This window comes from Platichthys flesus, chromosome 4, assembly GCF_949316205.1.
Source record: "Platichthys flesus chromosome 4, fPlaFle2.1, whole genome shotgun sequence".
NCBI classification, from domain to species: domain Eukaryota; kingdom Metazoa; phylum Chordata; class Actinopteri; order Pleuronectiformes; family Pleuronectidae; genus Platichthys; species Platichthys flesus.
In genome coordinates this window covers 21,623,594-21,639,195 of record NC_084948.1, presented here as the reverse complement: position 1 = coordinate 21,639,195, position 15,602 = coordinate 21,623,594, and the positions used below count along the sequence as shown (strand labels likewise).

The 15,602-nt window shown below is 40.6% G+C and overlaps 1 long non-coding RNA gene across 1 annotated transcript; it reads left to right on the top strand.

Moving 5' to 3' along the window:
* Nucleotides 1-10,672: 10,672 nt before the first annotated feature.
* LOC133951460 (uncharacterized) lies at nucleotides 10,673-15,375 on the top strand. Its single transcript, XR_009920457.1, has 3 exons — nucleotides 10,673-11,167; nucleotides 13,059-13,233; nucleotides 13,348-15,375. It is a non-coding gene; the product is annotated as an uncharacterized LOC133951460 (long non-coding RNA).
* The last annotated feature ends 227 nt before the right edge of the window (nucleotides 15,376-15,602 follow it).

The following is a 15,602-nucleotide window of genomic DNA, read 5'->3' as shown; positions in this document are numbered from 1 at the left end:
ATGGATTTAAGGGGCAGATGCCAATACCGATAATAGTAGTAGAAAATGTTTTATGTAATACATCATCTATTACATATATAAACAAAAGATGTGGGCAATAATAACACTGTTGTGACAAAGAAATATAATTGAGGCTTAATATTTTAGTTTGTCCACAAACTTTGATATGAACGAATGTAAATATAAAGAATAAATAAAAAGACAACAAATCCAACTGTATATATAGAGACTATATATATATATTATATATTGGTCAGGTTCTAATACAGTAAACTTTAAAACCTTTCTCCTTTTCAAAAGCTGCCTCTTTGCAGTAAATCACCATATTAATAGCCTATAATGTTATATGATAATAAAACAATTATTATCTTAACTTGAAGTGAAAGCTTTCATGCAACAGTATTTACAGGCTGAGCTTGAAAATGTGGGACAAAAGGCTGAAAGTCACAAACTCCCTCGACTGTCTCTTATCTGACACAATAAAACCTTTCAGGCCCGTCCTTTAATTACTGAATGAAACAATACAGGTTTATCTTATTTTGCAAATTTTAAAGAAATAAACCCATAAACTGTCAGTTCACTCAGGAGTTAAACAAACTGAACTTAATGATTAATGTGAGAGCAGAATGAGGTTATTAGGGATGATGTCAGGGTGAGTTAACTTTTCACCTCTGCCTGGTTGAAACCATCTGTAAATAAAACAACAATAAAGCTGAAGCCTTCGGTGTTTATCCCGCACACAGACGGATGCTCTCCAGCAGTCTGATGCAGCGAGATGGTGAAAGTCTCCAGTTTGACCTAAAAGTTCAGGCAAACCCGATAAAATGTTGTTTTTAATGAGTTAATTAGATTAATTTAGTTCTAAACATTATATAACACAAATAGAATGAGTTATATAAATGTTATGTGGGCTGAATTTAAATACATAAGAGTCTGGATTTTATTTTCTATGTAGGTTAAATTTACCTGCAGCTCAAAAAGATCCTTTAACATCAAATCTGCACGACTTGTCAACGTTCAACCCTCTGGCTTCATGGATTCATTTTCCAATATGGCACAAGTGTGTTGGTGCAATTTCTAGTTTTAGACAAAACTCACGTTAATGGAAAAAAAAAAACATCCTAATGTGGACATATATATATAGAGAGAGAGAGAGAGAGAGAGAGAGACAGAGAGAGAGAGAGAGAGAGAGAGAGAGAGAGAAAGAGAGACCCCAACACAACTCATTTAACACGAAACACAAATCAGAACATTGCAAACAGTGTTTATTTTAGTTTTTATCTATAATCCACAGTTGTCAGATATCGGTGCAGGAGTCTGAAGTGGAATTAATTAGAGTAGTGAATTTATTCACGTTTGAAATCTGGACTTTTCTCTGTAAACACAACCGAGGCCACTGACCTTCTCTGTGAATATGTATGATGCTTTACAACGAGATACTCAGCCAATTATTGGTCAGATGTGTAATCTGTCAGTGTAGTATCAATGTGGTTGATCATTAGTAATACTCTGGATCGCCTTAAACCCATTAGAGTCAGAGCCCAAATGCAGCAAAGCAGTTTATTGTGTTGTTAGCACAAGTTCTTTCTCGCTGAAAACTTTCATGATAAACTTTGTATAACTTTTAAAAGGATATGATATGATTATAATGAATAAAGTGTCCTGAGTTAAGGAGCAGGGAGAGATTAAAGTTCAACAAGGTTACGAGTGAAATCACTGGAGACATTTTATAGGTCCCTGTAGGAATGTTTTTCATTATCATCCTTTATTAATGGAAATGATTGTTCCTACATCATCAAACACCTGTTGGTTGTTCGTCTTATCTGAAAGTCTGCTGCTGCTGATCTGGACGTCATCACGCTGATTACACTGCTCTCTAACCTGCGGCCTCCACTGTGGCGAGATGCACACCTCGGCTGCCCTTCGCTCCACCGTACAAAGCGCCAGCCGCTGTGTCCTGTGGGTAGAGTTAATAACCCCGTGGAAACAGATAAATTACAGTCTGTCTGCAGCTTCCTCATCTCCACTGACAAGTTAATGACTCAAGTGTTGGTTTTAAGGCCCCGAAGAAACAGATTTTGGTATTAACAGAATAAACGGGGCCAATTGTTGTCGGACACGAAACGTTTTTGACACAATCTCACAGGAACAGAGGGTTAGGTTAGTAACTTTAAACCGCAGACATTGGCTTAAAGATAAATCAAAGACCTGAGAGAAGATGATACCTGTTTCAGATGTTACTCTTTTGTCTGAAATTAATTTAAAATATCCAAATCTAAGTCATTTTCCGACAAATTACATAAGTGTGAACAGGCACATAAGCACACACACTTAGAAAACACACGTGTTGCCACTTTGGCATACATTTTTCTGGTCCGTTCTCGATTTTTTAAAATCTGTCAACCATTAACGACAAATAATAACAAGCAGCAAAAACAGTTGATCCAGTACACAGACCATCACGCCTGTTGTGAAAGCGGCCTGTCCACTGGAGCGTGGAGACGAACACGTACCGCTCATTATGCTTCCACACACACCGGTGACACAAAGGTTGAGCAACAGAAGGGACAGGGACCATCCGGGGGGCCGAGGACAGTCTCACCTGTCCCTGTGTCCATCCACCTGCAGTTGGGTGAGTTACCAAAAACCTATCACACTAACAAACATTGTCTGTGTATCGAATTCCTGTAGAGCTCCCTTATTGTCCAAACACTATTCAACACATGAATTAGCCAATCTGTTGCACAGGATGACACCATCCTATCATGTATTACACACACACACACACACACACACACGCACACGCACAAACCACACACACACACACACACACACACACACACACACACACACACGCACGCACACACACACACACACAAACCTTAACCATCCAAACTAAATGTCTAACCCTAACCCTAAAACCAAGTCTTAAAAGTGAGGATCAATTGCCCACACTTTCCAAAAAAGTCCTCACTCTATAATGTCTATACTCAAAATGGTCCTCACAAATATATAAGTACAAGTACACATACATACAGACTCACTGGGCCTCATGCCAGGACCAGTTGTGCAAACTGGTTCGTTCCTAACTGGCGCATGATTCAACAGAATGTTCTCTAAGTTAGGAACCAAATTCTCGCTTGATCCAGATGTTGATGAATCATGATGTGAAAACTTGATTAACTGAGTCTACATATAGGACATTGATTTTATTGAAAATTTAAATAATAAATAAAACACACATTTTCCGTGCGTATCATTATCACTGTTGCTTGAGAAGTTTCTCGGAAATTGTAAACTTTCTTGGATTTCATTAATTCTTAATTATTTACCTATCTACTTATCCTTCTATCACACCTGTTGAGATGAACCACTTTTTGTCTTTTCTGTCCTCAAGGCCTCAATAGGAAAGAGTTATTAAATATCTGCTCATTTACAAATCTCTTGAGCTCAAATGTCAGTTTTTTTAGATATTCTATGTTGCCTCCAGCCACTAGAAATGTAGGATATTAAGATATAAGATATTAAACTGGTGTAGAGACCACTTGGTTTATCTCAAAACTGAATTCATGATGTTCTCTCTTGAAATTTAGGCCTTTTTCAGATCTCTCTTTTCACCATTGTGGTATATTGTTCAATAGATACAGTCAGAAGACAAACTCAGATGGTGGTTTATTAAATGTTGCGTCTTTAATAAACTGGATGAAGACAGTTTCCCTTTTTGTTGTAATGGCTGATATCAGCTCCCAGCCTGGATCCAGGTGTGTTCCTTGTGTCATTTTAACCCTTGATCATACGTCAGGGACACACTCTGAGTACTGATGCTGGTCCAAGGTGTGCTTGGCCGTCTCCAGTGTCTTCACTGACCTGTCCTCACCCCACGGCCTGGTCTGTGCACTGACCGGAACATTTGGAAAGTAACTGAAATAAAAAGGGCAAGGGCTACAGTGTGCGTGAGGTTCAGGATCCAGCGGCCATGTGTCGTTCCACAGACTGAGCCGGACCTTAACCTCTGAATTCAGCCTGTCTCCTCTGCTCAGAAACCAGGAGACGACAGTTTGATGTCTTCTGTGTCCCGATGAAGAAGTTTGCCTGGAGGAGAAATACAAAAGTTGTCCACAGTTTCCATTTTTGACTCAAATTCATTGATATGCTGATTTCTTGCAAGGAATTCGATTTTTACCACTCTGACACAGTAACCTACCGGAGTCTCCACTTGCTGCCTGTGTCACTGTACCTAACATTGGCATTGTGCAATTGATTTGGCACAAACATTATGGTAACATTCTCCAGATCAATCCCCCCTCCGAAAAATGTAATAGGTAATTTAGCCAACTAATTTAGGAGATATAGGCTGTACAGATTCCTATGAAGCCGCAATAGTCATAAAAAAAATGAAGTGGCAAAAGAATGGAATAAAAAGCCTCACCATAAACTGATGTTTTTATGTGTTACTAATCAGTGGTGTGACTAATGCATTTTACTGCCTTTAAATAGAGTCAACAATTTTGGTTGTAAAAAAAATGGCCATGGATTACAATATATACCCTGGTCCCTCCTGCAAACGTTCCTAGTTCAGAGGGAAAGTTCCTGCATTTCAAATGTGACTTAGCATGCTCCCAGTTCCATAATGATCCACAAGATAAGAACCCTAATGAAACTATTTTTAAATTCACTAGATCCAGATTTTTACTTGGATCTGGTTAAAATTACACATGCGTATAAATTAGGAAAAACATATATCCACAATGTTTATAAAAGTAAAAAGAAATTCCTGGATATGCACAAAAATTGAATGAGTTCTGTGAGAATCGGTCCCACAGCTCTTTGTGTGATCCTGCAAAATAACGAAAAATGCCAAAGTACCGGAAGCGGACAGAATTGACATGAGACACAAAAAACTTTTCAACCACCCCTAAAACAATAGAACAATACAATGTGCTTTTGTGTATTCAACGATAATGATTTCTGCAGAAAAATGACTCAACTAGGAAGCATCAGCAAGAAAAAAAATCTATAACGATGCAAGGTCAGAGACGAGTGTTAGAATCTAAAGAGCTCAGTTCACATCTGATCCTCACACAAAACCTCATTAATCACGTAAATCCTCCGACTATTTAATGATAATCATCCGTCATAAATCCATCAGTGATCCCATGTTTCCACCAGAGCTTTGATTGTGTCACAGTCTCTCTTCATCAGATGGAGCAGCCGCTTTTATCCTTATCAGCGCAATAAGAGTTCATCACCACACCCATGAATCACACGAGGATGGCTGCTTAAATGTGGCACACGAATACACACACACATTAACGCACACTAACACACACTCACACGCTGCTGACTGTTACGAGCGAGGGTATGGAAGAGGAAAGTGATGGAAGACGCTGGCATCCATCCACTCCTCCCAATTCCTAAACATGACCTCTGCATGATCCTGCGCTTGGGAGGCCTGCCAGTCTGTAGCCGTGTGTGTATGTGTGTTTGTGTGTGTTTGAATCAGGCCCAGGACTTAGAAGTCTGTCGGCCTGTGTTTGCTCTTCATGCCCAAGGTGTGTGTGAAGTCTCAGACTGAGCTGTTCCTCCTCTTTTCTTTTGTTGGATTACGGCTTTGGCAGTTAGTCACAGTAACGCAAACTGTGTCTTAGCGTCTCTCTGATGTGTCGTATATAGTTTTCTCTTGTCGTGACAAAGCAGAAACACTTTGGGATTTTCCATCTCTGTCCGGCCGGTGCTCTTGATGTGGATATGATGTGATGCAGCAGTTTGTTCGTCAGGGCAGCACGACCGCTTGCAACACCCCCCCACCCAACACCCCCAGTCAACTCCCACACTTTCACTGAAACCGAGCCAGGATGCTCTTCTTTCATTAGAACAAATACCCTTCCCCTCGTGTCTCTTGCAACTGTGATTATCTGAGGGAGAATAGAGGAGTTGTTTGAGGGCAAAGGTCGCGGCAAACCTTCTGCACTTCAGCTACAGAAGCAGAATGGCCGTCATCACCTGTGGAGCCTCTCAGGGCCACACAACCATCTGAAAATCACTACACCAGCACATATAACCGATTGGTTCGGCCAATCATAGCATTCATGCTCATATCCAGGAAGTGCTGTGTGTTTTATTGGAAGGATGAGACTCCTTTTTGTTCTGTTTAACCCAGAAGTTTTTATCCCTGACATGTTCCAGGCTGTAAAGGTGCATTTCCTTTCTGCTGTGTTAAAGCCACATTAATATGATCTTAACAATTAATTTCTTACTCAGCTTTAATTCTTTTTAACAAAAGGAATATCTCCATAACTTAAGTTTTGACGTGTTCCTAACTGGTCTCTCTGCAAATCTGTAGCTTTATTGCTGAACTTTATTGCTGAATTTTGTCATGAAAAACGTTTTGCACAAATGATTTAAACATATTTTGAAAAGATAGGCGATAAGATCGATAAAATCAAAAAAATTATCTAAGCCTCATGACACCACAAGACATCAAAAATAGTAACTATCCACATTTTACCCATATATTATTTGTGTTTCTTTATTTCTGTTTTTTGTTTGTGTGTCTGTAGCTGATGATGATCTGCTGGCTATCCTCCTCTTCGTCTTCCTCCTCCTTCCAGCTGCCTCTCTCTCTCTCTCTCTCTCTCTCTCTCTCTCTCTCTCTCTCTCTCTCTCTCTCTCTCTTCTTGTCCTCTCTCTCTCTCCCTCTCTCTGGCTTGCTGGTCAATATTGACTCAGGGATCGAAGCGACAGCCACTTTGTCTCAGATACACGAGGGCAGAGCTGCTATCTCTATGGCATCAGGTGAAAACACAGAAACGCTGGTCATCCTATATCAGGATTAAAGAGTACTCTGCTGTATACAACCCTGTACAAGACGTTGAAATCAGTTATTTACAGATATAAAATGTTGAAGTATTATGAGGCTATTTTTGGCTTAAATACCTCGCTTAATGAAGATAGTATAAATTTACATGGGAACCTATTTAACAAACATTGAGGGCTGCAGATGCACCGGCTGGTGGATGTGAAATATAAAAAATGGTAGTCAGGAAACAAATAGTAAAACTACACGTGCCAAACTAAATAAAATGCTAAAGGTTCAACATAGAATTTCTATGCCAAAAATGAAAAATCTGTTATCTTTAAATGAGTAAATATTGAGTCATTAACTGGATATTTCACATCTTTGTCCATTAATCATATTTCATTGGATTGGAAAAATCCTAAAAAAATAAATAAATTCAAAGACAGTTCTCTTGATCACTAAAGTAAAGGTTTTAAAGAGCAGATTGACTCTGTGTAATTGAATGAGCCAAAAAACACATGCGGGCCCATTGGGGCATGAAAAGAAACCTGCGCTCCAACAACAGGACCAGTGGTTTAAGAGGTTAAACTACACGTGTTGGAGAAGAAATGGGTTCATAAAAGATTAGAAAGAAAGACAGAAACACGTTTGATTTATTGGGAAAAAACTCAATTGTCCTGTTGTTCATTTCACTTATCTGGAATAAAACTTCCATCATCCATGAAAGCACAACGATCCCCAAAAGGTTTCCAACAGCATGGAGATGGTCCATCCTCCTGCACAGAGACGCCAAATGTATCGACTCGTTATCTATTAGTCAACTCTGGTGAGATTTGCATTTGTCTCACACTAACAGTCTGACGCTGGTTACCAGTTCAATACCACTGGTTCGTTTTGCATAGGCCTGAGCAGAAGGCACAGAAGTGTAGGACGGATGTTTAAGGGTGTCATTGTGGAGGTTCGCTGCAGGAACCTCAGTGAACCTCTTGTTGAACTCACTGCTGTCCCCTAGTGAAGGACTGCACACCATGCAGGTCTGCAGAGCATAATGCACACACACACACACACACACACACACACATAAACACACACACTGATGCATGCACCAGCAAAACTTTAACTCCAATTAAGTTTTATTTTCATTTGGGAGTTTTATTGCGCTGGTAACACAGCATCTGCCCATAGTGTGCAACAGTTAAGTTGAAGCACACTCACACCCAGCCACACACACACACACACACACACACACACACACACACACACCTCCATTCTCAGTATCAGCCATGACCTTACTTTGATCAGACAGACTATGACTAGTCCCTGTAAGGTGTGTCTCTGGGCAATAAATCTCCTGAGAATAGAACATGAGTTAATCAGGTCCAAGCCGTTAGCTGCTACACTCAGTCAAGTCAAACAAACGCCTACAAGGAAGCGTGTGTGATGAATTAAGGCCGGATCAGAAGTTTCTTTATTTAGCAGCACATTTGGAAATGAGATTGGAATGTTATCAGATATTTATTTTGTCGTTGTTAACATCCATATACTGCGTGATCTCTTTGTGGTGCTCTGCAGGAAAAACTCTTCATGGAGCTACAGAGCGAGTTTAATTTCTCTTTCAATCTCACTTCTCTCAAAGCATCAATTTAATGACTGTCTCCAGTGAAAACTCCACTCGATCAAAGAACAGAGCTAAACTTGCATCTTTTCATATTGTGGGGAAGTTAAATAACAATCTACATATGATAAGTGAATCTGCATTTAAATGCTTGATCTGCAAAGCAACTGCAGCTGTTGTGGAGTAGAAATGTTAAAAATCATTAAATGACGTAAAAATGTCAAGAATAAAATCAAAATGTCGAGAATTTACTGAATCAAACCACTAATTTGTGATATATTTATACTAATGCACAATATATCATTAATAATGTAAAGTGATCTGTCTTTGGTTTTTGGATATATTGTGTTGAAAACTGCTGCTCAGAAGGAGAAACCTCAGATGGAACTGCTCACAGCACCTCCAACTGGATTTTAAAGGACCACAGGAGTTGACTTTATTCCTATTTTTCGAAAAGTAAAAGGAAAAAATCCTAATACTCCCATTTCTTTCCTCATGTTTGGCCCCAATAACTCCACCACATATACTAGTGTGTGAATGTGGAATTTAGAAAAGACTTTGCACACAAGCAAAAAAACTGTTCCACCTGGTCCATATGTTCCATGGCAGCTCGGTGGGATGCACTGGGGACAAGGCTGCACCCGGGTGTCCGCAGCAGACGCTACATGGGATTGTGATCTCCATCCACGGCTCCCTCCCTGCCCTGTGTTTTTCTTTCTCCTCGTCTGTGCAATTAGAGATTCAGAGGTAATTACTTGCTCGGCTTCCTCTGCGATTAAACGGCAGGTTCACAGCACACTGATTAATGCACAGGCACGCACGGCTGCCATTAGCGGCCACGAGAGGTGGAACGTTGGGGCTGAAACTCTGCAGAGCAAACACACTGCACAGAGCGACACAGATTACACAACATAACGCAGAGACACTAAAGTTAAAAAATGCACAAGTGCTCTCTATGTTTATAGAACTTTTACACTTACTTTGACAAAGTACTTTTTACTCAGGTGTTTTACTTAAGTCTCAATTTTCCGCTGCTTTTTACTTTGTTTCAGAACATTTCACAAATGTTTCTATTCTACTAGAGCTGTAGCTATATTTGAAAAGAATAGAATACACATTGATGTAAAATGTGTTTCTATGGAAATAATAATAATGCAAATAATTTTCCAGCTCCACCCCAACTACCAACAAAATGTTGTTGAATCGTTCATACTTACAGAAGTTAAAAGTTGTAATAAATTTCTTTTAAATAATATCTGTCGTATATATTTAAACTGTGTCAGGCTGTATAAAAGGATTTGTTTGTCTTAGCTAAAAGAGACATTTCCATCATAAATACTTTTCCATTTTAAATACACACATATGTAATGACTCAACTTTTTAAATACATTCCTTTCCCTTTAAAGAAGATGTTTTAAAAACACGTGAAGGGAAATAACAATAAGTGAAATCTTCTCTCTCTCCTCCCACAATCCGACACTCATAGGTTTTTATTTTGGCCATAAAGGCCCCAGCGACAATGTGACAGTAGCTACACCACATGACCTTTAGTGTCAAGATTATTTTTTCTGTCAGCAATTTATTTGCCTGGTCTGACAGACGCAGTAGCAGGTTATCTGTCCAGGTCTGTAAAGGTCTATAAGCTCTTTTTATTTCTTTTTCTCAACAGTTAATGTATAACCGAGTGTGCGAGGAATCAGCAAATTTTCCTTTTTTCTACCTCATACGCAGATCGATGCTGGTGTGGCTCTGCCGCTCGGGAGCTAAATGGGATCATTGTCAGGAGCGGGACACGGGGACACATCTCATCCGGCCTGGAATTCAGACCTGAGATACAGTGTCAGGAGGGTTTTCACAGCAAACTGCGGAGAAGTAAACAACAAATACACAATTCTTCAGGGAAAGAAGAAGAAATAAACCACTTGTCATTCTCCTGTCAGCTGGTCAGGATAAGCTCCTGTCTCACAATAAGAGGACAAACTGTTTTTACAGTAAACATGAACTTTGATAGGAGCGGTCCCACCTCCTCTCCATCCACTCGACTTCTTTAAGTCAGCTTTGGAACAATTAGGAGTCTGGCCCCGCGCCACCTAATGTAGAAACCGAGTTATCTATTATTTCATGAGTAAAGAGGAAAAGCTTCACACTCAGTCAACCATGGCGTCTGTCTTGTCCCCCTGTGATTGCTTAAAGCACCTAGAGTTTCTCACCTTGTACATGAAGTCATCACTCTCTATTCCAGGAAACGAAATCCCCCCCCCAGAGAACTGATTAATATCCTGTTACTTTGGTCATTTTTGATCAAGTCATCCTGAATGTGAAAGATAATCTAAATAAATCACTTTTACCTCTTTGGGCCTTAAAAAATGTGATGTGGTAAAATGCAAAAAGAAGAGTGTAAGCCACATTCAAGGCGTTTAATGACGGTTTCAGTATCGTAATTCAGGGTCCGAGATATTCTGTAATTACAGCTTCTTATCACTCTGATGCTTGGTCAGTCGTTCATCTCTCCAGTGAATTTAATAGTTTTTTCTTGTGTTCTAAAAGTGGGGTGAGCATCATAATTGACAGCTGAGACTGACTCATGATCAGTCGAGCAGGTGCATCTGTGCTGGGAAGACTGGTTTTCAAAAGCGCAAGATGGCAGCGTTCGTACCTGGGATATTTTGGCTTCATTTCTGGATCGTTGGAGGAAGTGGAGACTTTTCGTTTACCATCAAGCACCAAAAACTGATGGAAAGTCATATTATTAGGTATTGTGCTTACTAAAGAAAATTAACTATCAGACCAATAGAAAATGTTGTCCTGATGGTGGCCCTGAAATGAAAAGTTAAGAGATTTCCAGAGATTGTTGACGGCACTGGAACAAAATTCAAGGGGTCACCGAACTAAAAGATACATCATCTGAGGACCATGAACTACAGCACATGTCCATCCAGTAGATTCTGAGAAACTTCACAAGATGTGGTGAAAACTTTAAACTGCTGTGAGAAGGTTGAGGCGTCACTAACACTCAACCTCTGACCACCATGAACATCTGAATCCAATTTCATAATCCACTAGTTTTTACATTTCACAAAAAGCCAAACACATTAAATAGAGGATAGTTGTTCGTACATAGCTGGATCGACACACATGTCTATCCATTGAGTTTCACAGCTAACGTGGTAGAAAAATTACTTTTTGTCTGACAGAGCGTGGAGTTTATTTTAAATAAAAAAAGCGTATGCCAGAGTTTTAATCTAAATCAATAAGTAGCTACCTCTGTCACCTCTGAGTTATTTATTTTCCAGGAAACTCTTCAAATAACGTCCACACTCTCAAACCTGTGAGACATTTGACATGGTGTTGATCAGCACGAGGTTCAGAGTTCAGGCTGATTAAACTGACGGTGTCGTGAAGCCAGTGCCAACAGATCTGCAACTCCGAAACCCATTCATCCAGAGCGCCACCTCCAACCACCCCCTCCCTGTCCCCCCCGTCCCACTCCAGCACCAGTGGACTCTGGCCCTCTGTCTCCACGGTCCTCTGCTCATCCCTAAAATTAATTCATCTGCACATCTCTGTCCTTCCAACACCACATTAACCCCGACCACAGGAGGCATCCTGTCGGAAAAAAAAAACGTCCCTCTCTGGCTTCGCGGTGAAACATCAGTTTGACCTTTTCCACCTCCACCACCCTCGATCGGCTCCTTTCCCACCCTCACACTCTTGCTCCATCCACGTTGCAGCACAGGCCTCAGTGATCCCGAGGAGCGGACAGAACGCAGCGGCCATGTGTTGTCATGGGACGTACAAGATTTAAATCAACAATCAGTGTGGCAAAAACATTTCGACCTCTATCAGATATGACCATAAACATAAGTCTGAGCCCCCCCGCCCCCCCTGCTCTCTGAACATCTCAGGCGTTGCTGTGCAATAGTGAGGAAGACTCATTTCAGAGGGTCACGCCACACTGGCTGCTTTCTGGAGGACAGAGAAACTGTAATTGGGGGCCATTAGCTGTTGCCCAAGACCAGTCATGCAGGGTCGGTTTGTAGATTGAGACATGGTGACTGCACAGTCCCACCGCCTGTATCAGTGTCCCCTACCTGTGTGACTTCCTCACCCGCCCAACCTCCTCCAACCTCCCTCACCAGACCCCCTGCATGACCCCCTCTGTCACAACACCCCCACCCTCAGTCACACACACACACACACACACACACACACACACACGCACCAGCCCCACATACCTCTCCATGTCCTTTGGCTTTTGTGTTGTCTTCAAACAGACCTTGAGGCGAGTCAGGGACAGCGAGAGCCAACAGCGATCAAACAAAAAGTCACTTTTATAACAGCTTTAAAATTCTGTCGGGATAATCTAAACCCCATCACTGACATGTGTGACCGGAGGATCAGCTCCGTTTTACCTGTGGTTTAATCTGCAGGGAGACAGAGGCCATTTCTATATCTCTATATGATGGATACTGGAAAATGAAATAGAAAGTGAAGAATATCTGTTCAATGAGCAAATAGTTTATGATATCTCAAAAAAAACATATTTTGGGGGAAATTCACCAAGATTATAATTTTGTTTTTCATGGGATGTTAATGATGATTGTAAATGTTTTAATTCCCCATTAAAGGTTTCTCTATCCCTAGTCATTCAAACAGGGGCTTGGATGTGTTTGCCTGAAATAACCGACCACTGCCAAGATGGCTGCCGAGAGGGAAATTGCCTATAAATTAGTTGGCTAAACTAATCATGTGCAGCTCAGAAGGTCCTGTCTCTCTGAATTCCTTTTTCTTAAAAGAAGATAGAAAACCTGCTCATGGAGTAAGTTATTTAAATCTTTTATTTAATATTTTTCTAAAGAAAATCATTTCTTCATGTAACTGTCCTCAATTTTCTTATTCTTCTTCTGTATTCCTCATGCTGTCTGTTTTCAAGATGAAGGCGTTTCCTCCAATAAAATAATTCAAACAGGGGAACCGGTGTCTCCAGAGGCAGAATGTCCCAGTTCTCTGAAGATTCTTTCAGCCCGAACACAAGTCAGGCTTTTTGCAGGGAGGCCGTGCAGGAGCGGAGCCCCCCTGCGGCCACACAGCCAGTCAGTGGAGCTGCACTTTCACGGTCCCTCTCATAAAGAGCTGCCCTGCTTTATGGCCCTGTTGCCCAACATCACATGCCTCCAGTGTCGGGATATGATCTGAGATAAGGCAAGAAAGCACCGAAACAAGTCTCACTCTCCTCCTTCCCTCGCGCTCCTCATTCGGATAAATGACCTGAACGGAGGAACATTACAAGGTTTGGTTTTGAAACGGTTGACAAACACAGTGATTAGAATCTGTACCAAAGTGTGTCACATTATATCTCCAATGTGAAATGTTGTGGGTGGTTCTGATGGGACTTCTTGGGAAGATATCAAAGAATCACTGAGATGCCCTTATGGATACAAGTTTTATAAATCAAGTCTTTACGATAAGCTGATTACCTTATCCTTGACAGCAGCGCACAGCGAGGGCCGTAAAGGTGCAGGATTATGAGGTGATGGCCCATAAAGGGTTCGGCTCAGATAAGGAGGTTTGTGGGAGTGAAAAACACAGATGGTGACTTTAGGCCAATGGAAACTGGTTTTCTCAATGACAATCAGGTCGTCTCGGCCACATATCACTGCACGGCACCTGAATCTGCAGCTTTCTTAACTTTAGGGGGTCAATCGTGGCATTCATTTTAACCAGGAGCAAACTTGTCATGTTTCCATTTTCTGGGGGGGGGGAAATGAACAGAGATGGTCATAAAAATATTGCGGCCCATGAAAGGCAGCCACTTCAACCTTTAACCTGCTCCTCATTTACTGAAGCGGGAAGTTTGTTGAGATGTGGAAGGATGTTAAATCTTGTGTACTTGTGTGTAAATATCTTCACTGATATGAGAAGGGTATTAAAGATCACTGTATGGAGCAGAGATCCTTCCCCTCCGATACCTCTCCATTCGCTTTCAGTTTTACCTGAACAAACTTCATGCGTATTTTGTTTTGCCTGCAGTCCCAATGAAATTCCTCCCCGCTGAGGTGCACCTCTCTTATCTTCACAATGGCTCTATTAATGAGCCTAATGGCACATGAGTGATACCCACACCCGAGTGAAACTGTGCGGGGTGACTGCCTCTGCAACTTCCCGCATTGCAATGCAGCCCTCGGTGGCTGCAGTCCATTCGGAGGAAACCATTAGAACAAACTGCTCTCAGGTGCAGCAAAGCAGACCGGGCTCCACCATTTATGAACCAAATCACCTCTGGGTGTCCTACGCTGCAAGGACAAAGTTTGTCTTCATGCAAAGTCTCACACCCTTCACCCACACAGCAGCAGCATTATGTAGACCCACAGAAATTGAGTCTGTATTGTTTGTAGTGGGAGAGCTCAAATTTTCCCTTTGGTCAAAAATACTATTTTTCTGCTAAACGTCCTGTTACATTTAATGTGAATGATTAATAAAACGTACGAGTTTGTATGCATCACAGTCGATAAAGTCTTGTTTGATTCTGTCATAATATTGATCACTTTTTGTATAAGCTCCCTAAAAAAATCTTTATGTAAAGTTAAAAAACTTCCCCGGTGCACTACAAACTCTACCTTATGGCTTTTCACACAACGATACAAGTAAAAAAACTAAACATGTTGGTCACATGTAAAAAAATTAACCCATATGTAATACCGGAACATGTACTTAATTATTGAGGAATCGGAAAAATTTTACTAATATTTTTAAAACGTGACCCACTTTAAATTAACTTGACTGTTTGACTGTGTATTGTTAAAAAACAATATTTACGTCAACAACAGAAGAAGAGAGACAGAGAGAAAAATACAATAGAAATTTGTCTTGAAGACAAAGGTGTCCCTCTTGTGGTTACAATGTGGAAGTGCATAAAGACCATTATTTCTGATAAGACAATTCAAACATTCGTGACCGATTAGCGTCGTATAACTACAGAACTAAAATGTAACCTATATGTAATAATAATAAATGTCATAACATTTATATGTATTCTTTGTTTGTGTTTAACTACTATTTATCTATCCATCTATCTATCTATCTATCTATCTATCTATCTATCTATCTATCTATCCAACTATCCATCTATCCATCTATCTATCTATCTATCCATCTATCCATCTATCCATCTATCCATCTATCTATCCA